General features: G+C 37.8%; 1 protein-coding gene across 5 annotated transcripts in view; it reads left to right on the top strand.

The window, feature by feature from the left end:
• LOC106879371 (LIM domain kinase 2) overlaps positions 1-25,553 on the top strand; it is a 137,355-nt gene that overhangs the window by 71,893 nt on the left and 39,909 nt on the right. The window contains exon 1 of one of the 5 annotated variants that reach the window (XM_089340947.1): positions 25,069-25,511. The exons of the other annotated variants lie outside the window; for them this stretch is intronic. The gene's annotated coding sequence lies outside the window, so the exon portion shown is untranslated. Of the gene's footprint in view, positions 1-25,068; positions 25,512-25,553 lie in introns of those variants that run through there. 5 annotated transcript variants of the gene reach the window in all.

Here is a 25,553-nt window from a genome sequence, read left to right as displayed (position 1 = left end):
AAAATAAGTACTGGGGTCAGTTTGTTAGACTCGAAATTCTTCAAAGCAATAAATACCCCAGCATGGCCACAGTCCATTGACTGAAACAAAATAATACATATAACTCTATATACATATTCATAAATATGCACACACATAGGCATGTATGCACACACACACACACACACATATATACATATATATATATATATATAGGAAGCGGTCTGGCTTCCTAGGGCTAAACAGCAGTAGTATATTCCCTTATTGGGACTGTCACGTTAAGTTGGCAGTATACAACTACTTTATATATATATGTATATATCGTAAAATATATTTCTCAACTAAATGTGGCGGTCCCATAGAGGACAATGCTACTGTTGTTTTTAGCCCTAGGAAGACATCTCCTCTAGCTGAGGAGTTATATATATATATATGTATGTACACTCTGTTAAGTGTTTGGTGTTAGGAAGAGCATCCAGCTGTAGAAACCACGTCCAACCCGTGCCAGCATGGAAAACAGATGTTGAATAATGACAGTGATGTACACACACACACACACACACACACACATTGAGGGAAATAGAAGGATGCATATCTATTGCTGTATGGGTTAAATTCTGCCAGGCATTTTGTTTTCCATTTTTGACAGTAGGAAGTTTTTTTGTTTTTTTTTTTGTATAGATTATCGAGTTATTTTTCAATTGTTCTGTTGGCACCAACAATTCCAAGAATTATTGGTTTGTGGAATTTCGATTGTCAGTCAACAATTTGGCTCTTTCATAAAAAAGTAATAAACTATCTAACCATCACTGCTACTACTATTACTATTACTACTACTTCTACTAGGAACCAATGAGGGAACCTCTGTGGTCGCTTGTCCTGCAGAAAATAACAGCCAAATATTTAAAATGGTGGGGTGATGCAGATTTTGGGCAATGTAACTAGAACACTGATAGAATCGGTAGAACTACCATGTCTCTGATTATTGTCAGGGTTGGACCACAAGAACATATTCTTGTTGTTGTTGTATAACCCCAGATCAACAAGGATCCTACAAATCATCCTCTTTTTCTTTGTTTTTTTTTTTTTTTTTTGCTTGCTTTTCATTATTACTTAAGATTTTAAAGTGTAATTTGAGGGCAGATTGGCTGCTATTAACACAGGAATACTTATGTATACTGAAAAGTAAATAAGAACTTGTATTGGGATCAAAGTAAAGGTATTGTGGCCTAGTGGTTAGGGTCTTGGGCTTATAACCATAAGGTGATAGGTTCAATTCCCTGGAGCGATGTATTGTGTCCAAGTGTAAGGAGCTTAATTTCGTGTTGCACTTGTCCACTTGGCAGGAAAAGAATATCACCAACAGCTAGGGGAATCAACTTTATAGTGGACTAGCATCCCATCCAGGGGAAGTTTTCTGTTCTCGGATGCTTGTACTCTATGGATATTGAAATAAGCCTTAATGACCAAAACGGCATTTTATAGATGTCTTTGGCTCCGGTCAATGTAACCCACTACACTATGGCACCACTTTTGGCATATTTAATCCTTTTGTTACCATATATCTGTTGAAATATATACTCCTTTTGTTTCAATTAATTTTGAAAATAATGAAATATCTATTAAAATAATTGCGTAGCATTTAAACCAGCCATATCCGGCCCGAATATTCTGTCAGTTTTCTATTCAAACCAGCTGGATCCAGCCTTTCACACCGACCCTACAATGTCATTCTAAAAATAGTTAGCTCATCAAAATCTCAAAGCTACAAGACAATGTATGATTAAATCAAAACAATGTGAATAAATAAGCATTACTTTTGACAGAGTAATCTGAATGCTTAACAGATTAACTGGCCAGATCTGATCTCTCACACCTACCCTACAATATCATTCTAAAAGTTAAGTTACCTCATCAAAATCTCAAAGCTACAAGATAATGCATGGTAAATTCAAATGAATACATAAGAATTACATTTAACAGGGTAATGTGAATGCTATAAGGTTACTCTTTTTTACTTGTTTCAGTCATTTGACTGCGGCCATGCTGGAGCACCGCCTTTAGTCAAGCAAATCGACCCCAGGACTTATTCTTTGTAAGCCTAGTACTTATTCTATCAGTCTCTTTTGCCGAACCGCTAAGTTACGGGGACGTAAACACACCAGCATCGGTTGTCAAGCGATGTTGGGGAGACAAACACAGACACACAAACACACACACACATATATATATATATATACATATACATATATACGACAGGCTTCTTTCAGTTTTCGTCTACCAAATCCACTCACAAGGCTTTGGTTGGCCCGAGGCTATAGTAGAAGACACTTGCCCAAGGTGCCACGCAGTAGGACTGAACCCGGAACCATGTGGTTGATAAGCAAGCTACTTACCACACAGCCACTCCTGCGCCGAGAGAATTTTGATGGAAGATCTCCAGTTTCGATCACATTAAAACCTAGAATTTATATCTCAGAACCACAGATGCCTTTGTGCAGGATGGTATTAAAAGGGGGGTTAGGGTTAGGATGACAAAACTACTACTGCTGCTACTCACTCGGCTACACGTACACACACATTTGAGATAACTTCTCCCCTTAAAAGATGGGGGGGGGGGCCATCCAGCTGAATGGCCAACGTTCTCTCTATATGATGCAGCATCTTCTGTGCTCCATCTTCATCCCACGCCACTGTAGATATGCTGTTTCTTTCTTCTCTCTGCCTCCTCTAGTTCTGTCTAATACACACAATAGATTCTGTTCTTCTGAACTGGCAACCACTCTGCGCTATGCCGCATCTCTGCTCGAGTCCTCCTCTTCCTCGCCCATCCACCCCGATGTGTCGCCCACCTAATAAACATTAGAACAGCAAATTTCAGAAAATAGCTCTCCCCCCCCCTCTCTTTTTTCACTGCACATAGGCAATCAAGCAACAGAAGAAGGAGCAAACGATGCAGGTGGCAGGGGCACTACATCGTTGCTTGACCTGCTAGAAATAGCAACCAAATTTCCCTTTGTATCATACATACACCTTCCCATTGTCTTTTAAAAAAAGCAATAAGCAGGTGTATTGGATAACGTAGTTCTGCATTCATACATTATATCTGAAGAAGAAAAATTGACAGGATGGTCATGACTGGAATGCCGATGATCAGTTTCTGTTTGATCGGGGCCAGCCTGGAAATAAACCACATCAATCTACAGCAATCAGGAAAATGTTTGTGTAAAGCTCACGGGTGCTAATCCCTTTTATTTTCTATCTTTTACTCGTTTCAGTCATTATTAGACTGTGGCCATGCTGGGGCACCACCTTAAAGTTTTAGTCAAATGTATCAACCCCCAGTACATTATTTTCTTTGTAAAACCTGCTGCTCATTCTATCCCTCTCTTTTGCCAAACTGCTAAGTTACGAAAATCTAAGCACATCAACACCGGTTGTCAAGTGGTTGTGGGGACAACACACACACACACACACACACACACACACACACACACACACACACACACACACACATATATATACATATATACGACAGGCTTCTTTCAGTTTTTGTCTCCCAAATCCACTCACAAGGCTTTCATCAGCCAGAGGCTATAGTAGAAGACACTGGCCCAAGGTGCCACGCAACGGGAGTGAACCTGGTACCATGTGGCTGGTAAGCAAATTACTTACCACCTAAGTTAATTTTACTTTTTATCCTCCAGGGTCGGTCTGGCCTCATGCATATGTAGACAATCACTGTCGTTTTTAAAATATTCCAGACTGAGTAGGTACTTCTTCAATCAATACCTGTGTCGCTCCTTTGAAGAATTTGCATACCTTGCCAGTATCATTAATCAAATACCTTCCGTCCTTGAAGGTTAATGCTTCAGTCTTTCGAAAGACTGGCAGAGGATGTGTGTTTGTGTCATATATACACACACACAGACACACACACATACACGTCACACTAGTCTAAACATGTGATTAATCTCTTTGTGTATATAATAATGTCATGTATATAATGAGAGCATTTGAATCGGCCGAGTGGATGGAATTTAAACATTATTTTAAGCACTGCGAATATTGTCGTGTTTTTTTGTGCTATTTCTGTTTTATAATTCACTGAAAAAACTGGAGGCGGTTGAGGCTATTAAAAAAAAAAAAACTGGCTTCGCTGACACCAAACAGAATAGGTTTTCAAACAGCGTTCCTGACAAGGCATCCACCATATCAATCTCATGAGTCTGGAGTGATTTGGTGAAGATCAATGACACAAATATACAAGTGAAACACAAGCATTCTCGACACTGAGGCTCTGGAGCCTCTTTTAATCTACACTAATCTACAAGCAGGATTTTCAAATTCCTGTTGCTGCCAGATTAGTTTATTGATACCTGTATTTTTCATTTAATTATTTAATGTTTTAGCATTTAAGCTGGTCATACCTGGTCGAAATATTCTAATAGTTTTATGTTCAACCACGCCAGATCCAGCCTCTCACACCTACCTTACAATGTCATCCCGAAAATAAACAATCACGGGCATATGGCATAGTGGTTAAGAGCGCGGGCTACTAACCCCAAGATTCCGAGTTCGATTCACGGCAGCGACCTGATTAATAATAGTAATAATAATAATAATAATAGAATAATAGTAACATCGTTAGGAACGAGAACCCAGGTTCAAAATTTCCCCAAGACACCGGACGAAGGCTTGAGGGTATATCAGCCGAAACGTTGTGTTAACAACAAACAAGATGAGGACAAATATCCGTCAAATGTAAATAATGTAAATAATTCCTCATCTCTTAGATATAGAACTGTAAACAATCACATCATTGAAATCTCAAAGCTACAAGATGATGCATGGTTAATTCAAAACACTGCAAATAAGTATTACATTTGACTGAGTAATCTGAATGCTGAAGGGTTTAGCTGGCCATATCCGGCCTCTCACACCTACCCTACAATGTCATTCTAAAAATAAACAATCACATCATTGACAACTTGAAGCTACAGTCAAGTAAATTTGAGATTTGTTCAATCTAAAGTGTTGAGCTGGCAAAACCTTTAGCATGCGGAACAAAATACTTATTAGCATTTCTTCCGTCTTTATGTTCTGACTTCAAAATCCACCAAGATCAACTTTGTCTTTCATCCTGTCGGGGTTAATAAAATAAGTACCAGTTAAACACTAGGGCGGGCCGCTGTAATTAGCTTAACCCCTCACCAAAATTGCTGGCCTTGTGACAAAATTTGAAAACAATATTTTAGGGTGGCAAGGAAGCAGAATTGTTAGTACACCTGGCAAAATGCTTGGCGGCATTTTGTCAGTCTTTATGTTCTGAGTTCAAAATCTGCCGAGGTAGACTTCGCCTTTCACCCTTTCATACACACATTCACACAATGGGGTTCATTTAGCTTCCGTTTACCAAATTCACTCACAAGGCTTCGGTCAGCCTGAGGCTATAGTAGAAGTTGCTTGCCCAAGCTGCCATGCATTGGGACTGAACTCAAAACTTCCTGATTGGAAAGCAGACTTCTTAACCACACCACAACACCTGCATCTATAATATTTTCTCTCAAGGAATTGAAAAATATTTATTGGTAGTAAATTAGATTTTTTTTTTTTTTTAAAGTTTAGGCATGGCTGTGTGGGAAGAAGCTTGCTTCCCAACCACATGTTTCTGGGCAAGTGTCTTCTACTATAGCCTCAGGCTGACCAAAGCCTTGTGAATAGATTTAGTAGACAGAAACTGAAAGAAGCTCGCCGTATATACACACACATACAGGTGTATATATCTATGCATGTGTCTTTGTGTCTGTATTTGTTCCCCACCAACCATCACTTGACAACCAATGTTGGTGTGTTTACGTTCCCTGTAACTTAATGGTTCGGCAAAACAGACCGATAGAAGTCCTGGGGTCAATTACTGTAACTAAAATCCTGAAACAATTAACAGAATTTACCAGAAATATGTTACGAGGACAAGAGATGGAAGAGCCATTGATTTCACTCAACAATCTTCTGTTCTAATTTGGCTCCACCTTGTCGGAACTAAGTCGATCTCACCTGACTGGCAGGTAACGAACTGGCTGCATGACCAGTTGATATTCTGACTTGACTCGTTAAACCTGACACATTTATTTGCAACACATCACAAAAGTCTCACACTAAAGTCTTTTCACTTCATCCTACCATGTCCGCCGCTTCCACACCTACATCCACACCTGATTGAATTTCTCCAACGAGAGCCATTAAAGTGTTTCTTATTATGATTAAGACAATGCCTCACTCATCAACATTTTGGCATTGTTTTTACTTTGAACCTCACAGAACTGGTCTTTCTGCTCTGCTGTAATAGTTCCAACCTGTTGTATTCTCATTGTCAAATTCTTGAGTTTCTTAATGGCGCCGGTCACTCTAATTAACCAGTTTCACTAGATTGGCCACCAGTGGTATTCGGTTATACTGGTTTTGGTCACAGGACTGAGACGGTCAAGGATTTTAGCTGATCGCATCTGCTCCAATACTTGTTTTGCTTCTGGCATACGTACTGTATTGATCCCTGTTTGTTGAACTACTAAGTTTCTAGTACACAAAAATGCACTAAAAAGAACTTTAGTTTTAGACTGATGTAAACAAAGCATAAGAACAGACAAAAACGTGTGTGTGTGTGTTTATATCTACATCTATCTGTTTATATATATATAATATATCATCATCATCATCATTTAATGTCTGCTTTCCATGCTAGCATGAGTTGGACGATTTGACTGGGGACTGGCGAAGCGGATGGCTACACCAGACTCCAATCTAATCTGGCAGAGTTTCTACAGCTGGATGCCCTTCCTAATGCCAACCACTCCGAGAGTGTAGTGAGTGCTTTTTACGTGCCACCAGCACGAATATATATATATATATATATATATACACACACTCGAGTGTAATATATACAAAAGTGTAATAGGCGCCTTTACGTGCCACTGGCACAGGTGCCAATTATGTGACACCAGTATCTATAATGACATCTATTTCAGTTGGTTCAATGGGTCTTCTTCTCAAGCACGCCATATTCCCAAAGGTCTCGGTCATTTGTCATAATATATATATATATATATAAGAAAGGATTTTAAAAATCTTGGCAGATATCAAGTAAGCATTCACTATAAAGGAATAGGTAGATACCAGCAAATGTAAGTATATATATGTTTGTGTGTAGCTTTGCCTAGACATCACATGATGGTTATAAACGACCATCAGTCGCACAAGTCAAGCTGTTCATTTCCAATCTTCTGTGAAAAATATCTGACAAAGGAGAAATATTACCTTGCTTGTAAACATGTGAGGTTTGGTGACAGGAAGGGCATCTGGCCATAGAAGATTTGCCTCAACAAATTCTAACCGACACACACAAGCTTGGAAAAGTGGACATTAAATGACGGGAGTGAATATGTCTGGAGACATTAACAACGATTTTAGACTTCCTCTTAATTAATTGAGGTGAGGAAGCTGGACTCTGCCTAATAAGTTTATTGGCTGTATTTTCTGAATGCAGCTTGCAGTTGTACTTTAAACTATCCTTGAAGCTTGGATGAGCTGATCCACTTGAATGCCACTTGTGAATTACAGAGGTGCTATGTCTAAATATATGCTTACTCCCACACACACTCCCACACAAACACATACTCCCACCCATATATATATATATATATATATATACACTTCTACTCATACACACACACACATACATCAGGGAGGAAATATGTTTATTATCACTTTAGAATCAGGGGTACATGCAACTCCAAATTGTGATTTGTGAAGTTTGAGCTTAAAATAAATTTTGCAAAATATATATATATATATATATATATATATATATATATATAGTATTTCTGTGCATGCATATACACACACACACAAACATTTAATATGTGGTGCAATATTTCCTGGTACTTGATATTTTTAACGATATATTCTTCAAGTGTGTAGTTCTGCTACTCTTCCTTCTCCTCCTAGCATCTAATCAAGTCATCCAAATGCAATGTCCTGAGAATAGGCTGCCTCAAAATGCTAGAAATAACAACTTAGTAACTCATTCCTTTATTTATTTATTTTTTATTATTGAGACATTAACCTAGTGGTTAGAGTGTTGTGTTCACAATAGCAAGATCATATTTGCTAGGAGCGCAGTGTCAGTGAGCATGTACGACAGAGTGTAAGTGTCTTGAGAGAAAACCTGGGCATAAGAGGCATCAGATGTGGAGTGCAAGGGAGACGTCTGTGCTGATATGGTCATGTGATGCTTATGGTCAAGGACAGCAGTGTAAAAAAAAGTGCTGATCTCTAACTGTGGAGGAAACCTGTGGAAGGAGTAGACCCAGGAAGACATGGGACGAGGTGGTGAAGCATGGTCTTTGAATGTTGGGCCTCGTGGAGGTGAGAAGTGACTGGAAACCTTGGCGATGTGCCATGCTTGAGAAAACTCATCAAGCCAACTAATTGTAGTTGTGGCCGATGCCAGTGCCACGTAACTAGCACCTTGAGCCAGTGGCACGTAAAAAGCACCAATTCCACCCTTGGATTGGTTGGCATTAGGAAGGCCATCTAGCCATAGAAACCATACTAAATCAGATTGGAACCTGGTACAGCCCTCCATCTCACCAGTTTCAGTCAAACCGTCTAACCCAGGGGTTTTCAAACTTTTTGACTTGCGGACCCCTTTATATTTCAGCCTTTACCTTAGGGACCTCCTTATAAACGCTTATGAAATTTATACATAAATATTTGCTTAAAATAACATATATTTTTACATTTGTTTATTTAACAGTATTTAACAAATAGGTTTATTATCAATTAAAAGATTTCGATTAAAGAACACATATAAAATCAAATTGCCCATAAAAAGTATTTGCTGTCCACGGACCCCCTGTCTTGTCCTTGCGGACCACAGTTTGAAAACCCCTGGTCTAACCCATGCCAGCATGGAAAGCAGATGCTAGACAATGATGATGATGATTGAGCATTGGGTTGTGTTCTTGAGCAAAACACTCCATTCTTGTATCGCTCCATTTCACTCAGTTGCCCAAGGGTCTCCTTAAACCAAACCAGTGTTCTGTTCAAGGGAAAATGTTGTGATCTTGGTTGTTTATGGGCCATGGAATCCGGACGACCGGCCCTATGACACAGTAATGTCTCACAGGACTTGAGATACCAACGTCCGTGTCAGCAATATGAGGGAGATTTTTTTTTTTCCTGCTATTTCTAGCAGGTCTGTGATTAAAGACAGACATGATGAGAAGGATGTTGTGATGTAATTGCATTCAGTAAAATGAAAGAACTCAATCTTGAATGTTTTCAAGTGGTCAATGGCCTGACAGAACTCCCCCCACCCCACCCCACCCTTTACCATTTTCAAAGTTCTATGTATAAACAAAAACTCTTTATAGCATCTCTTTCTTTCCCCCTCACTCTCTCTTCAACTATGCTGTTTTTTTTTTTTTTTTTTTTTTTTTTTGTGGCAGTGAGGGATTTTGACAGATTTTTTTTTTTTAAAATCATTATTTATGTATTTGAATGTGAATAATAAAATATTAGACACGCAAAAGAGAAATGTTTAGAAAACTGTCAGTAACATTTTTCTGACTAGTAACTATAATTTTTTTTGTGTGGGGGTGGATGTGTGTGTGTGTGTGTGTGTGTGTATAAACACACACACTCTCTCTCTCTCTCTCTCTTTTTCCTTGAAACTGATTAAAATTCTTCATCACTAAATTCAAACCAGTCACAAAGAAAGCATGTATATGTATTCGTGTGTGTGTGTGTGTATATATATACATATATATATATATACACACACACACACACATGTATGTTTGCATATGTGTGTGTGTATGTGTATATCTAGATCTACATATTGTGTGTGCACGTGTGTCTATATACACGTGCATCTGAATGTGAGTGTGTATATATATATATATATATATATATATATATATACACACACACACACACACACACACACACACACACACACACAGACACACATAATTTTACAGATAGGTCTTTTAAAAATAAGATACAGAGAAATATTCTACTTAACGATGATTCAATCAACTAGTGATTCATTTTGTAGAATACAAAAATGCACTTCACCAATTTTTGTTGGTTTTTTTTTTTTTTAATACATATTTTATTTATTTCTAATTAATTATACACACATTTCTTATACAAGGAGTAACAATTTGGAAAAAAAAAAAAGATTATTAATTTATTTTTATTAAGTATTTAGACATTTCTGAAATGTCTTTAAATGTCTTATCTGTTTATCCATGAAATATTTTTGGGATCCTTTCTCTGTGATCTCCCATGGAAAATTTCTCTGAGTAATTCTCATGTAGTTTAGATAAGTAACTTACCATTTCCTTCTCCCTGTAACATGTTAACTTAACCCTTTTAATTGCCAATCTGCTTGAGACTGCTCAACCTCAAATTCTATGATACAAATTCCTCGCTTTAACCCTTTTTGTTACCATATTTCTGTTGAAATACACTGTGTTTCAATTAATTTTGAAAATGATAAAGAATTTGGTAAAGTAATTTTGTCATTATTAACCTGGTGTTTGGTACATAAATCAACATATATAGAATTTTGAAAGGTTTTAATTTAAATCACTTTAAATAAGAAGTTTGTATTATGGAAGCAGATGCAGTCATGAACAGGTTGGTAGCAAAAAGGGGTGGAAAAACTCCTTTTAAAAAAGGGGTTAAAAACCTTCCATCAAAATTCTATGTTAATTCCATACATTCCTCCTCTCTCCCCATTTATTCCTGGGAGGGAAGTTGTGGAAGAGAGAGAGAGAGAGACCCGGAAAGACATGGGACGAAGTATTGAAGACTGATCTCAAAATGCACAATCTTACAAAGGAGATGAGGGTAGACCAGGTTGTGTGGCGCATTGCTGTACTCAAGGAGACCTGCTCACCCCAGCAGAACTGAAACCTGAAACCAAGGTGCCATATAAAAAGCATTGGTGTGCTCTTGGCCTTGCCAGTTCTTGTCAAGCTGTCCAACTCATACCAGCATGGAAAATGGATGTTAAATGTTAATGATGTTGATGATGGATAGTGTGGATAAAGTCCTCAGGTACCTCCTGCTTTGGCTCCCATCAAAAGCAACTGTCATTAGATTTTCCAACTAGATACCTAAGTGTGACCAACTGAAACTATGGCCATTATCCAATCCTCTTCGTTCTTGGTCTGCCTCCAAGTCTTCTGCTGGTTGGTGTGGCTTGAAGAATCCCTCTTGTGATCCTTTCCTGTGGCATTCTTATCACAAGTCTGTAGTACTGGAGCTGTCACCTCTCAATGCAAAGAAGGAGCGCTTGTGACCTAGGGCTATAGTAGAAGACGTTTGTCCACTTCTCCGAGGTGTCATGTTGTGAGACTGAAACTGAAGCCATGAGGTTCGGAAGCAAACTTCTTAAACATACAGCTATTCCTTCAACATTCTTCTTGCTATATTTTTAACGAAATGCACTGTCCGGAAAAATACACGTTAAAATACGGTAATTTGTTTGCTTGTTCAGAACACAGCACAACATAACTATAGCTTAATTGAAGGTTTTTCTTTGAAACAACAATGAAAGGTGTAGATTTATATATGAATGAATGCATTCAAATTAGAGATTTCGTGCCATGGAATAAGAGCCAGGCCTCAGGCCCGGTCGGTATCAAGAGGTTTAATGTTGTTTTCATCTAACAATGGCTAACTATCACTTCACCTTGTTCATGCTGATGTTGAACTAGCTGTTATTTAGTTTCAGGCCCGCTCTCCTAATTGAGCTGATATAAGATGTATGATCAAAATGATTGCGGTCTTAATCATCTCATTGTTTATTCAAGTTTTATGTATCTAACGATTACATTATCCAAAGTGTATTTCCTGTTTATTTATTGTTTATTTTTGAATAAATAAATAAATAAATAGGCTATGATTTGGAGGCCTCGGTTGCTATTTCTAGAAGTTCAAGCTGCCATGTGAGAGTAGTTTGTTGGCCCGAGGCAGCTGAGGGCTTTTCGTGTATGTATGTATGCGTATGTACGTACGTATGTATGCGTGTGTATGTATGTACGTATGTATGCGTGTGTATGTATGTACATATGTCTGTACACATGTATGTACACATCTATGTATGTATGTATGTATGCTTAAAGGAGATTCTGACTCAACTCCTTCTTTACATGAACTCTACAGAGCTGAGTGGGTTAGTAAGGTTTGCGTTGTTGGTGGTGGTGGCCGTGTCCACGGTGGTGGTGGTGGCAGCGGCAGTGTAGGGCCAAGAGATAGTTGTATGCATATGTGTTTATGTATACGTGCACGTATGAAAGAAGGGAGTGTGCAGCATTGGTTGAACGGCTTCGCAAACGGGATGAATTTGATTTAGTGTAGTGTGTGTGTCAGCTCTCGCTCTCCCCTCTCCTCTCAGCCCACCTTCTCTTTCTCTTTCTCTCTCTCTCTCTTCATTACTTTCACACGTTCCCTTCTCTAACTTGTGAACACAGCTTTCGATGATGTTCAGTTTCGTACACTTCCAGCTCTGGCTGTTCCCCTCCCTGCATCACTCCCTCTCTCTTCATTTCTTCACCGCTTTCTCCCACCACCCCCCTCCTTAGCTATGTGTTGATCTTCATCATTTGCACAATAATGTCTGAAACGCGTCTTGTGGCACTTTAATCGATGCATGCAGCATCCACTGGTGTCTTGGTTATTATTTAACCCCAGGTCAATCTTGTCAAGCAGACAAACAATCAAATATGTTCCAGCTATGATCATCTTTTTTTTTTATTATTATTTATTTACTTATCTTTCCATCCAGATACACTTACCTTATTAATTGTTACAATCATTGGACCGTGGCCATGCTGGGGCACTGCCTCGAAGAGTTTAATCAAACAAATTGACCTCAGTTCTTCTTTATTTTATATATACATACACATATACACAATAGGCTTCTTTCGGTTTCTATCTATCAAATCCACTCACAAGGCTTTGGTCGGCCCTGGGCTATAATAGCAGATGATAATTCAGTTCTGCAAACATGCTTACCATCGTCATCATCATTGTTTTACATCTCTCTGATCAAAAAGTATTAGGACTGATGCTCTAGAAAGAAAACTACAACATATAACCAATCCAGCATTTTATCTCCTTCGAATTAGTCCCCTTCTGAAGCTAAACACCTTTATCCAGCATCCATTGATGGAAGCATGCGAGCAGCTGCCTCATTGCATTATTCTGGATCTTGGTGTCTTGAAATCTTGTTCGTCTTTTCATGGAATTTTCTTCAATACTTGGTTTTGGGGTCAAAGCCATAGACACATGAGTCATCACCACCTGTTATCATTTTCAAAACGTTTTCATTTTCCTCAACACAATCAAGGTAATTCTGTGCAGCTGAAACCCAGCCTTGTTTTTGACACACCTGCATTCTACTCCAATTCCAAGCGCTGCTATAAACAACCAAAGTGAATGAGAATGTTACAACTAGGCATAGGAGTGGCTGTGTGGTAAGTAGCTTGCTTACCAACCACATGGTTCCGGGTTCAGTCCCACTGCGTGGCACCTTGGGCAAGTGTCTTCTACTATAGCCTCAGGCCAACCAAAGCCTTGTGAGTGGATTTGGTAGACGGAAACTGAAAGAAGCCCATCGTATATATGTATATGTATATATATATATATATATATATATATATATATATATATATATATATATATGTATGTGTGTTTGTCCCCCCAACATCGCTTGACGACCGATGTTGGTGTGTTTACGTCCCCGTCACTTAGCGGTTCGGCAAAAGAGACCAATAGAATAAGTACTAGGCTTACAAAGAATAAGTCCTGGGGTCGATTTGCTCGACTAAAGGTGGTGCTCCAGCATGGCCACAGTCAAATGACTGAAACAAGTAAAAGAGTAAAGAGTAACTTAGAGTGCATGTGTGGCAGAGTTCAAGATCAGTCTATTGCCAAGTGGCTTCAATCTACACGCTTTAGCTCCGTCACCATAGCAACATTCCCAATACTTTTTTTTTTGTTTTTTATTAAACCTTCAATGGTAACAAAGGGTTTAATTCTATTGATACCGTAACTCTATTGATACCAACCTACCTAAAACGAGCACGAGTCCTGTGACACAAACTTATTGTTTTAAAGGTTTTAATTTAATTAAACCCATCCATCAAAATTCCATTCTACTTTATGTTCCAAACAGCAACTTAAAATACTGTCAATGGTTATTCGAGGAAATTCTTCATTACCTTTAAAATTAATTGAAACAAAGGTAGCATATTTCAATAGAAATCTAGAAACAAAAGAGTTAATCTCCTACACAACACCTAATATAAATAAATCTCCCGTATAACAGAAGCCAGTCTCAGATGATGCTTCTATATACAGCAGCAACAGCAGCACTGTCCTGTCTACGGAAGATGTATTTCAGTGTGAGTCTTCCACAAGCCATCAACCAATTTAATTACTGATGCAGTGGGGTGGGCACCTTTTGAGAATAGCCTCGCTTATTTGTTTATTTATATATTCAGATATTTGTGGAGGTTATGGGCCGGTCCTTCTTTTCAATGGATTAAAAAGAAAAAAGATAAGAAACAGTAACAAAACTGATAAATAAAAATGTATATAAAATTGGATTATGCCTTCAACAAGGTTTCAGTTACTTCAAAAGTAATCCTTTTTTACTCTTGTTCCCCCTCCACCACCATCACCCATTTGCATGCAAAGAAACCTGTTTCTGCTTTGCCTTGTTTTTAATCTTTCTCTTTTTCTCTCTCTCTCTCCTCCTCCTCCTCTCTCCCCACCTTTCTCTGTTTGTCCGTCTCTCTCTTCATACACACATGTTCTTTTACTCTTTTACTCGCCTCAGTCATTTGACTGCGGTCATGCTGGAGCAGCTCCTTGAAGGGTTCTAGTTGAACAAATCAAGCCCCACTAGGACTTAGTTTTCGTGTCTAGTACTTATTCTATTGGTCTCTTTTGCTGAACCACTACGTTAAGGCTGCGTAAACACACCAACACTGGTTGTCAAGCGGTGATGGGGGGGGGGGGGACACACATGTGGACACAGACACACACACAAACGAGGTGCATATGTGTTTGTGTTTGTGTGTGCGTGTGTATGTGTATATATATCGGAATGTAAAAAGCACCCACTACACTCTCGGAGTGGTTGGCGTTAGGAAGGGCATCCAGCTGTAGAAACCTTGCCGGATAAGATTGGAGCCTGGTGCAGCCATCTGGCTCACCAGTCCCCAGTCAAACCGTTCAACCCATGCCAGCATAGAAAGCGGACATTAAACAATGATGATATATATATATATATATATATATATATATATATATACATCTATGTGTGTATATATTTTTATATATATATATATACACAAACACACACACAGGGTGTCCATAAAGTCCCTTTATAATATTGAGATTAAAAGTTTGGAAGTTGTAAAGATATTTTATGGACAGCCTGTACATATATATATATATATATATATATATATAATACAAAGAATATATATACATGTATACACACATATATGTACATACTTACATCTACATGTGTATATATATGCATATAAGGGTACAGGACGTTAGAACAATGAACTACAGACAACGGAACGAACACATAGGAACGGAAAGCCACTTGGAATATCCCTTCATCAGCTGTCTCTATTCTAACTAGACGTTTCGAAGATAATATATATATATATATATATGTATGTGTGTGTGTGTATAAAATATTTGGGCCTTTCCTTATGTGTCTCTTTCTACCTGTCTCTTTTCAATGTCTGTTTGTCCCCCCACCATCACTTGACAACTGGTGTTGGTGTGGTTATGTCCCCGTAGCATAGCAGTTTGGCAAGAGACCAATAGAAAAAGTAATAGACTTTTAAACACAAAACATAAAAAGTACTGACGTCTGTTGGTTTGACTGAAATTCATCATGGCGGTGTCGTCCCAACATGGCTACAGTTTAATGCCTGAAACTCGTGAAGGAAAGATAAAAGAAAATTAATATAGATCGCCAATATGGCTAATATATGAATATATATATATATATATATGTCTATGCTTCTTTCTCTCTCTGCCTTTTTTCTTTAATCTCTTTATTTCTCTTTTTGTCTCCCCACCTCTTTCTCCTCTCATTTTCTCCTTCAATTGCACCAAGGAAGCTTGACAATATAAAAACTAGGGCCTCAATACTCTAACGATAAAATAATTTAAGCCCAGATTATACAAATCTGTAGGGACCGACTCCCAACATTAAATTGATGTGCTGGCACACGTCCATACGTTAACACAAACGCACGCACTCGCACTCTCTCTCTCTCTCGCACACACATACATTATCGGTTTGTGCTAGATGTTAGGTTTTACCCAGTTGTAGGATGTTGGGAGTTTTATAGGACGGAACATTTTAACAGCTGTGCATCTCGAAATGGCTGTTGAAAAAAAACAGATCAATACAGTTGCTGTTATCTCTTTCTATACATGTATGTATGTGTGTGTGTGTGTGTGTGTGTGAACGTCCCATATATTCCTCTCTTTCCCTCAAGATTTACTATTAGCTCTCTCCTTCAATGATAGTGTTGCCAAAGATGTAATTACTATCGGTTCACTGATCCCTCTCTTGGTTTCAGCAGGCGTTGGGAGATCGTGACAGGGATAGGAGGGATGGAGAGAGAGAGAGAGAGAGAATATGAAAGAGAGTAAGGCTGCTGCTGTGTGTGTACGTGTACGTAAGCATCGGTGTGTTTATATATCTGTGTGTGTGTGTGCACCAATAATATATACCAAGCTCAAACGATTGTTGCTCTATCACTGGCGACCATGTTATAGCAGTCGTAGTCGTAAATAATAAATCAAAAACAATAACGCTCATAATATCTCTACCTGGCTTTTCATTTAATCTTCGGTGATTACTGTTACTAATTAGAAACGACTTAACGCTGTAATTAATTTTCTTTTTCTCTTTTTTCTCTATCCTACAATCCACCCCGACCCCCCCCCCCCACTCTTTGTACTTAGATCTTTTGTTTTCAACGGCATATTTCTTTTTTTTTTTTTCATTTACTTCGTATATCTGTATATTATTTACCTGAGCTGTCGTTTGATAAATTAAAAATGTCAAGCTATGTTGGGTTATGTCCCTTTACGTATGTTTTCTGAGTTCAAATCCTGACCCGGTCAACTACACGTTTCGTTCTTTTAGGGTTGGTAAAATATAATAGCCTTTAAATATTGGCGGGCGTGGAGTGGAGGGGGGACAGACATAATCGACGATAGGGTTGGGGCAAAGAAATACCTACAGGAGTGTCCTGCATGCGAAATAAAAACATGGTAGAATCGCACGTATGTGAGGTAGGGTTTTGTGATAGGGGGTGCATTTCTGTTCAAATGTGTATGTGTGTTTGTGTTTACATGTGTGTGTATATAGTTTTCAAGTATGTATATGTTTGCATGTATGTGTGAGAATAGATGCTGTCTATGTTTACATAGACAGCATATATGCATATATATGCATATATGCATATATATGCATATATATGCATATATGCATGTAGTTGTGTGTGCATGTATGTATATATGTATGTATATATGTATGTATGTATGTATGAGTGTATGTATGTGCATTTACATATGTATGTGTACATGTATGTATGTGCATTTACATATGTATGTGTACATGTATGTTTGTATGTAATTATGTGTGCATATATATTTGTATGTATGTATATGTTTGCATGCATGTATGCAAGTGTGTAACATTTGCGTTAAAAAAAACCCATCCCATCCTTCATCTTGCAAAAATGATGAGGAAATGCACTTCTGTTTCCTGTTTCTCAAAGACATTTAATGTTCTGTCTGGCCTGTTTATAGAACTGTAGAAGATGTCCTTTAAATTGCATCTGCATCAAGTATATAAAATGCACATCTCACTCCACATTGCATTAGGCTGACGCAACACAACGCACTCACATAAACTTAATGCATGATGCTTTGGTTACCAAACTTCCAACTTTGTTCTCCGACAACCTTGTCAGTCGTGACATCTGGTTTTCCTGTTTAACTTTCTTCCTTCCTGTCTGACTTTCCAAAGAAAGCACTGAAAACAAAATAAATGAATAAATAAATAAAACAAAACGAAAGCCTGAAAGAAACTTTTATTGGCATGGCTGGGTGGTAAGAAGTTTGCTTCCAAACCACATGGTTTTCGGTTCAGTCCCACCGTGTGGTGCATTGAGTTTCTTCTGCTAAAACCTTGTGAATGGATTTTGACCAGCAGAAACTGAAAGAAGCCCGATGTGTGTATATGTATATATATATATATAATAATATAAATAATATATAAATATATGCATACATCCATCCATATATATACATACCTACATCTATATGTATACATACATGCATATATGGGTACAGGACATCAAAAAAATGTTAAACACAATGAGAAACGAAAACAATAAAGATGTGTGTGTGTGTCTCTGTGTTTGTCACCAACTATCACTTGACAACCGATGTTACTTTGTTTGTGTCTCATAACTTAGCAGTTCATCAAAAGACCGATAAAATAGGTACGAGACTTAAAAACTTAAGTGCTCAGGTTGATTTTGTTCAACTAAAAACAAAAGACCCCCAAGACAGAACCTCCAGCATGGCCACAGTCCAACGACTGATACAGGTAAAAGAATATTAGAAAATATGAGCATAAAATTTGGTTGTATGGTTGAGGATTTTGCTTCCCAACCATCTGGTTTCGGGTTCAATCCCACTGATCAGCATTTTAAGCAAGTAAGTGTCTTTTACTATTGTGATAGGCCGACCAAAGCCTTATGATTGGATTTAGTAGACAGGAACCAAAAGAACACCACCATACACATGTATGCTGAAATATATTCCTGTATATGGTCACTGGTCTTCTTTTAGGTTTACAAACCTTTCCATATGCAATGCATGTTGTCCAGTCTTTTGTCATTAACATAATGTAATCAACGTTCTGGCTGGTCTGATATCTGATGTGTGTGTGTGTGTCATATATATATATATATATTTATTTATTTATATAAGGGCATTACTATAGAAGAACGCCTCAGGCTAAAACTACCATAATAAACATATTTTTACCGAACGCGAGGAAATGCAACTCTCAAAAACTGGCTTGTATATATATAGATATGTACATTTGTGTATAAGCATATATATTTGCAGATGTGTATGTATGTATGTATATCTCTCTCCCATCATCATCAATGTTTAATGTCCATCTTCCGTGCATGCATGGGTAGGACATATATATATATATATGTAAGTGCATGTGCATATATATGTATATACATATATTTATGTATATGCATGCATATGTGTATACTGTAATTGATCTTCTAGGTGCTCTGGTCCAAGATGGATTGATTCCATTCTTCCTCATTATAGGATTTTATTGCCATACAAATTAGTCCATCCTAGGAACAAATAATACAACAAAAAAAAAAAACGAATTATTCCTTCAGTCTTGTTTATCAATTTTCCCTTTATTTTATTTTCCTAAATGCTGTCTTCCCCCTCAAATCACAAAGAACATCGCTCAGTAATTAACCACAGCTTTATGCAGAGTTTATATATATATATATATGTATATATATGTATATATATATATATATATATATATATATATATATATATATATATATATATATTTGTGTTGTATTCCTGTCAGCAGCTGATCCTGGTTGCTTAGTTACCAATATGTCCCAAGTTTGTTTCTTGGCTGATTTTTAAAGGCCAAATTATGTTTTCACTGCATCGTAGCTATAGATACATATTACCATACCATATTATGTGATATCCCATACATATTGAAAACATGTATCTATTATCGAGATGCTGTGTGTCACATGCATGGTGTAATGCTACATTTTTTTACAGCGTTTTTGCCTTGTTTTTTGTTTGATTTTTTTTTTCTTTCGTTTTTTAAATTTTTTTTTCCTTCAGTACTATGCTGTACTGGAGACTTAATCTATAGGTTTTAGCCGATGCTGTGTATGTAGATAGTTGTAGACACTTTCCTGACTTCGTATAAGTGCAGGCATCGCTGTGTGGTAAGAGGTTTGCTGCTCTACCACATGGTCACAGGTTCAGTCCCACTGCGTGGCATGTTGGGCAAGTGTCTTCTACTATAGCCTTAGGCCAGCCAAAACCATGTAGGTGGATTTGGTTGGCAGAAACTGAAGGAAGCCTGCCTCACGCACAAGTATGTATGTATGTATGTATATATATATATATATATATATATATATATATATATATATATATATATATTGGTACAGTTGTGGCTGTGTGGTAAGAAGTTTGCTTCCCAACCATATGGTCCCAAGTTCAGTCTCACTCTGCAGGTTGACCAAAGCTTCAGGCCAACGAAAATCTTGTGAGTGGATTTGGCAGATGGAAACTAAAAGAAGCCCATCATATATATATATATATATATATATATATATATATATGTATGTATTTGCTATTTGTATCAGTGTTTGCCCCCCACACACACACACACAATTGCTTGATAACCAATGTTGGTGTGTTTATGTCCCCATTTTTTTCTTCCTTCTTATGAAATCCTCTTCTTCAAACACTCATACATCAAAATTGACGAGAGTTATCATCACATATATCTGTGTGGTGTGGTGTGTGTGTGTGTGTGTGTGTGTAATAGTCATAAGAATTCAATGGTTTATTTGTTGAGGTAATTATTATTATTGGTAACTTTAACTACTGTACTGTGAACAGTGTTTGTTCAGTCAAATTGAACTTGATGATAATGATGATGATGATGAGTGTGTATATACATGAATATATTGTATAAGCACGCATACATAATGCTGTTTTTGCATATGTTCTGGTAGCCTTGTGTACTAATTACCCTCTGCTGGTTCATGGATATAAATAATACCACTTAATCTTCTTATTAGATATATATCTCTTTCTCTCCATCTGTGTCCTCCCTCCTTCCTGTTCTCTCTCTCTCTCTCTCTCTCTCAATAGACCAAGGCCTCTTGTAAGCTTCAGTGCTCTTGCGGCCTCGCTTGACCCCCTTTCGAAACAATTACTAACGTAAGAACTGAAGTGGATGGATGGACATGGTCAGTGAGAACACCAAGAAGTGACTTAGTCCAAAGTTCAAAGGTAACGGTGATGATGATGATGATGATGATGATGATGATGAGGATAATACTTATACTATAAATAATGGTTTCAAATTTTGGCACAAGGCCAGCAATTGGATGGGGAGGGGTTAAATCGATTACATTGACCCTAGAAGGATGAATGGTAAAGTTGACCTCGATGGAATTTGAACTCAAAATACAAAGATGTGCAAAATACCACTAAGTGTTCTTCCAGCTTGCCACCTTATAAAGTCTGTCCGATGTGAGGAATGAACCCATGACCCTGAGATTAAGAGTCTTGGGCTATAATAATAATGATGTCTATTATAATAATACTCTTGTGTTTTTGTCCATCACAATATATGAATGAAAAAAGAAAGGGTGGTAGGTGAATAAGGAAGGAAGGGGTGATGGCAAACTGGTCGTGGGATCCTTTCGACTCTGTGTGTGTGTGTGTGTGTGTGTGTGTGCAATGGAAGGGGGATGGTGAACATTCAATGCTGAAAAGAAAAATCAAACAGCGTTTCAACTGTGTGTGAGTATATGTGTGTATGTTTGAACCAGTGTTCTTCCAGTAACAAACGATGATTGATGTCACATCTCAAAAATACAACCACTAGATAACATTGACAAGTGTGTTAATCTGATTTACCATCCATATTTATATATAAAATACAAAAATTAGCTGTCATTTTTGATGGCACGGGGCCAGCTAGTAATAATAATAATAATAATAATAATAATAATGGTATCAAGTTTTGGCACAAGACCAGTATGTTTGGGGGAGGGTTAAGTCGACTCCAGTCACTCCGGTGCTCAACTGGTACTTATTTTATCAACCCCGAAAGGGTGAAAGGTAAAGTCGACCTCAATGAAATTTGAACTCAAAGCATAAAATTGGACAAAATGCCACTGAGCATTTTGTTCAGCATGCTAACAATTCTGAATGGGGGAGGAGGTAAGTCAATTGTATTGACACTGCCACCCCCATCCTCCCCACACACACAGTGCTCAACTGGTACTTATTTTATTAATCGCAAGTCTGTTTTTTTTCTTTTTCAATTGTGGATAGGTTAAGCATTCATAACATCCAATGAGGTCCTTCTCGTTTTTGTTTATTTCTTAACACAATAGGCTATGTTTTATGTATGATGTAGCTGCTGTTTCTAAAAACACGAGACCTCATAGAGATCCCTACCTATGTCTATTTCCTTTTACTCTTTTAAGATTTTGGGGGCATGATTAGAAGGAGGTTTAGCTGCTATTTTTCCAGCAGGTCCCTTGTTGGTTTGATAATGAATTTGTCTGCTTGTTATAGAAGTACATCTCAATATACATATTCTATAAACCTCATTCCCTTTAAAAATTGCTATGGCTATTTGTCAAGGCTAGCCAGCAGAATTGGTAAGGTGCCAAACCCAAAGCAACATGCCTTTGTGATATTTAATGAGGTTTCGTTTTTATGTTCCAATTTCATATTCCACTGGGGTTTCGACTTTGGCTCTCATCTTTCTGGGATCAATAGAAAGGAGTTCCAGTAAATTAGCAGATTCTGTTTAGTCAGACAATTACAACCCTTTTTTTTTTTTTTTAAATTTATGGTTGTATGCCCACATTTACATAAATTATTATTATGAGCATAACACTTCATCTCATGCTGCTCTGTGATCTGTTCAGCATCTGACTCTTGGTACACTATGCACCCTGTACAGGCAATGTCGATTTGATGGAGAGAGAGCGGGCTAATGTACAGCATATAGATTTGGCCACCACAGACAAATCGTTTGTGCAGATTGTTTCAGCATAAGCTGAACACTTATATGTTATCTTTGACAGGTGAATCCTTCATCATCATCATCATTATCATCATCGTCATCATCATAAGCCGGTGAGTCGGCAGACTCTCCAGCGCCTCAGAAGAAATGTTTAGCGGCATTTCTTTAAAAAGGCACCCATGCCGGGCAAAATGCTTAGCGGTATTTCGTCTGCCGCTATCTATCTATCTGTCTACTGATCTATCGATCTATCTGTCTATCGATCTATCTGTCTATCGATCAATCTATCTGTCGATCGATCTATCTATCCAATCTATCTACCTGTCTGTCTATCTGGCTATCAATCTATCTGTTGGTCTATCAATCTATCGATCTATCTGTCTGTCTGTCTAGCTATCGGTCTATCTCTATCTAGTTTTCTCTTTTTTATTGTGTTTATATTTTTTTTATATTATATTTTATATTTATGTTATGTGTTTGAGAATCAGCCAAAATATGTTGGGCAAAGGACCAGAATTTTGATGGCAAGAACTCTGGCGGCTTTTGTGTCTTTTTCATAGTCCCTGTTAATAACTTTGCATAGAGCTGTGTTGTCTGTACATTCATATACTGAGTCCGGGTACATAATGTGTATGTTTGTATATACATGCTTCTGTGTGTGTGTATGGCTGAGCTTATAAGAACGTGTATCTATAAGAACATACATTCTGAGTTCAAATTTCACTGATGTCAACTATGTCTCTCATTCTTTCAGGGTCAATAAAATAAATATCATTTAAGCGCTGGGGCAGATGTAATTAATTTAACACCCCCCCCGAAATTTCTGGCCTTGTGCTAAAATTTGAAACCATTATTATTATTATTATTATTATTATTATTATTATAAGGTACTACAGTCTGAGTTCAAATTCTGCTGAGGTTGACTTTACCTTTCATCCTTTCGGGGTCGATAAACTAAGTACCAGTTGCGTACTGGGGGTCGATGTAATCGACTGTCCTCCTTCCCCCAAATTTCAGACCTTGTGTCTATGATAAAAACTAGCTGGCAGAATCGTTAGCATGCTGGGCGGATCATGCTTAGTGTCATTTCGTCTGTCTTCACGTTCTGAGTTCAAATTCCGCTGAGGCTCACTTTGCCTTTCATCCTTTCGGGGTCAATAAAATAAGTACCAGTTGTGTACTAATCAACTATCCCCCTTCCCCCAAATTTCAGGCCTTGTACCTATAATAGAAAGGATTATTATTATTATTATTATAAGAAGAAGCCATGCCAAAGCAAACATTGAAGTATAACAAGTCCTCAGAGCTGTTGGATCTCGTCAAATCATTTAACCCATGGCAGATGGATCATAAACCTTGAAAGATGATTACTCTTTTTTTTTTTCTTTTACTTGTTTCAGTCATTTGACTGCGGCCATGCTGGAGCACCGCCTTTAGTCGAGCAAATCGACCCCAGGACTTATTCTTTGTAAGCCTAGTACTTATTCTATCGGTCTCTTTTTGCCGAACCGCTAAGTTACGGGGGCGTAAACACAGCAGCATCGGTTGTCAAGCGATGGTGGGGGGACAAACACAGACACACAAACACACATACATATATATACATATACATATATACGACGGGCTTCTTTCAGTTTCCGTCTACTAAATCCACTCACAAGGCTTATGTAAACAATTAGAAAATTGTATTTTTATATATAAACTAGTAAAAAAAAAAGGTGGGGGTGTCGTAAAAACCGATGTATAAATACAATTTGATTCACAATATATCACTTATCAGTGAACCTGAGGCTGTAACAGCTACTTGTTCATGGATCCATGCAATGAGACCAACCGTGCAGCCATGGTTCCATAGCGAATTGACTCTCAAGCTGCGTGTTTGTGCCTTATAGATATAATATTTTGTAATGGCGTACCTTTCATTCAATATATGTGTATGTGCGTGTGAGAGAGAGAGTGTGTGAGTGAGTGTGTGGAATGGTGGTGGTGGGCTATTTAAAATTTTTCCAATAAGATCGAAGCCAAGCAGCCTTTGAACAGCCTCGTCCTTGGCACGCTTGCAGTAGAGTGCACTTAACACCTGCCACCTTAAATACATATATTGCTGTTGGGATTAATCAGACAAGATCTTTCTCTTCCGCTAACCCCCCTCCCCTTCCTCTTCCTCTCTCTCCCTCTCTCGGTCGGTTGATCTTTCTCCTCAACCACTCACCCATTTGCTCTCTCTCTCTCTCTTTTTCTTTCTCTTTCTTCTCCTAATTTCATTCAGTTTGATTTCGTGTCGTCTCAACTGATTTTTCGTCTTGTCGATCAAGCAAGCAACCAGTCTATTATTTTCTTCTGCCTCCCGTTGGTGTAAACCCGTTTCACTTCATTAAGAAAAAAAAAATCGTTGAATTTTGAATCAAGACCTACACAAACAGAAGGAAAAAAAGCAATACTGCTAAGGATCTTTTTAATTTATTTCAATTAATACTTAAACTTAATAACGCCTATACACACACACACGTTCTGAAATATTCCCCCCTAACAAGTGTAGGTGAGTCTATTTTGTTTTCTTTTTCTCTTTTCGCCCCACACT

This window comes from Octopus bimaculoides, chromosome 24, assembly GCF_046866305.1.
Source record: "Octopus bimaculoides isolate indiv1 chromosome 24, ASM4686630v1, whole genome shotgun sequence".
In the NCBI taxonomy this organism is placed as follows: domain Eukaryota; kingdom Metazoa; phylum Mollusca; class Cephalopoda; order Octopoda; family Octopodidae; genus Octopus; species Octopus bimaculoides.
Note: the sequence above shows the minus strand (reverse complement) of the source record. Positions and strands in the feature narration are given on the sequence as shown.